Below are 2,773 nucleotides of genomic sequence, written 5' to 3' on the forward strand. Positions count from 1 at the left end.
GCAGGTGACCCCAGAGCCAACAGAGGCAGCTCTGGTTCTCACACTGGGAGGTTGAGAATGTAAGAAGCAACATGAGGCCTCTGTGACTGAAGGCAGCCACTTGGAGCAGGAGCAAGGGATGGTTAGGGACACCTCTGACCACCCACAAAGGCCTTTGCATCTGTAGGACAGTGTATCTTGTTTATCACTGTTCACAAAACGCTCCTCCTGCTGGGGTAAAAAGGCCTCGAGCCTCAATCTAATCCTTAGACTGCTTAGTTCAGATCCTCTATTTCAGCTGCAGTCCTTCTAGCTGTCTGTCTGCCATCTGTGGCCTGGAGAAGACCTGGTCCCTGATTGAAGAGGTCACATTTGAGGTGTAATACAAATTCTGTCCTGGCTTCCTTGCTTCTGAAGGCTCGAGAGCATCATTGTGTCCAGATTTCCCACTGGATAGCTGGCCTGTAGTCACTCAGAATAGGACCCACCCACTCACTCTCAGAGTACACACCGGGGTCCTTTGCTGAGTCAGTGGGGTAGATCAAGAGTCCATGAGTAGGCTTAGGGTGAGCCTGTGACCAGGTAGAGGGAATGCTAGTATCCATGCCAGCAACACTGCCCAAGCCTTCCTCAGCACTGGCTGGCCTTTGCTGCTGTGTTCACTGCCTGGTTAGGGTCTTGGTTGGCCCTCACCTTTATCTGACCTCCTCTTCGGCTTGCTGTTGTCGGCCTTGGACTTACTCTTGGTCTTATTTTAGTCTTGAATCGAGCCTTGGCTATGTGCCTTGACCTACTCTGTACACAGGTATGATAAAGAGTATCCATGGAGATTTACTTTCAGTTCTAACATGTCTACATCTCAGAATAAGTCCCAACAAGTCATTGGCTCTCTGAAAGAGAGCTGCACGGTAGACCATTAGTGAATGTGAAAGTTCTGGAAGATGCTGTGATGGAGTCTGGCATTGATGAGTTAGTATCCCGGGTTGCTGGGACACCCAGGCAGGGCAGCATCTAAGCATCCAAGACAGAGTTCTGTTTGCAGAATATCCCACTCTGCCACAGAGGAAATGGGCACCTCAAGAGCCTAGTGGTACAGGTAGAACCAGAGAGCATGGGCTACGGTAGGCCTGGGGCCCAGTACTTGCCCTGCCATTTATTACTTGGGTACCACTAACAAAAGATCATTCACTTCCCAGCAGCCACTGGCACACTTCAAAACTGAAGGTAGACCATCACTGCTGTTTCACAGGCTTGGGACAAATAGTCAATTATATAAGCATGCCAGGCACCTTACAGTGCTCAGAACACAACAGATGCTTCACACACAGACACATACACCCAAAAAAAGATCTACCCACCTAGGCTAAGTAGAACAAACCAGGAGACTGCCCTGCCCGCCGCTGCCTCTGATCATCAGGGTCCATGCTTCTATGCCTTTTCTGCCAGGAGCTGCCATCCCATGCCCCTCACTTCCTTCTTTACCCACCTGCTTCCACTCTCTCTAGCAATTTCAATAACATGAGCTCATTCTGCAGCCTCCAGGAGAACAGCTTCAAGGAGACTCACTTCTACCTTCAGAGATGGACCCTGGAGTGTCTTGCAGCCTAGGAAGTGCCCAGCCTAGAAAGAAGAGTGAGGTTACCAGCACTGTGGTCCTACTATGCTTAAGGTTGGCACACAGGTCTGCCTAGGGCTGTACTGGAAAAATAGAAAGTTGTGTCTCAGCACTGCTGGTTTAGTAGGAGTGGCCAGTAGCTCTGGGGGTGGGGTGGGGGTGAGGACTGAGGTGCCATGGGACATTACTGGGAGGTTCTCTAGTCAGCAAAGAAGTGGTCAGAACAAAGATCCATGTGAACTGGACAGAGGGTCTAGAACACTGGACTGAGCTTTCTAGTTAGGCCAGTCCAAGATGGACATTCCACAAATACCCATCAAACAACTGGATGCATAATATGCATCCATTCAAAACATGAACACAGCCCCCACTTTAAAAAAAAAGTGAGAAACCAGTGATGTATTTATAATTCTATCCTTAGGCTAAATCAAGCTTAGCCGCAGTTACATAAAAAGATTTTTTAAAGAAAATCAAGTGTCTATAAACTACACACAGACCATGTCCTTCGTGATATCCCAGGCTTTCCTCTTCTACTCCAGGAAGTTTTAGCAAGATTATTCCAGGTACCTACCATGGGGGCAAAAGCCAACTAGTCTACTTTGCCAGCCTGGCTGCTGAGTTCATTTGGCCTTGCCCTTAGCTTTCGCTTGGTCTCAATCCCAGAGAGAGTATCATTTGATGTCAGCCTCTGTCCATACTGTGTCCCTGGTCGTATTTGGTCTTCGTTTTCTCCTTGACATTTAGACTTCCATAAGTCTTGATCATTGGTGGCCTTGGACTCTGTCTTCTTCCTGTCTTAGTCATGAGCGTGACTGCTCTCATATGGCTCTGCTCTTGGCCTTGGCCTTGGCCTTCATCTAGGAAGCTTGAAGAAATCTAAACGTATGTCTTTCTGTGCCTCATGGAACCAGCAGAATGTGCAGCTTCCTGTGGATGGCTCTCCTGTCATCAGATTGCATCTTCAGCTGCTCATGTGGATTAAATCTTCAAGACTGACTGACAGCCTGGAGTGGGGGCTGGGGCACTATCATAGGTTGTACTCAGAAGGTGTCTTGGTTGCTTTTCTATTGCCATGATAAGACACCATAACCAAGACAACTTATAGAAGAAATAGTTCATTAGACTTAGAGTTTCAAAGGGTGAGTCCAAGACTATCATGGCAGGGGGCATGGCACCAAG

The sequence above is a fragment of the Mus caroli genome, chromosome 15, assembly GCF_900094665.2.
Source record: "Mus caroli chromosome 15, CAROLI_EIJ_v1.1, whole genome shotgun sequence".
In the NCBI taxonomy this organism is placed as follows: Eukaryota; Metazoa; Chordata; class Mammalia; order Rodentia; family Muridae; genus Mus; species Mus caroli.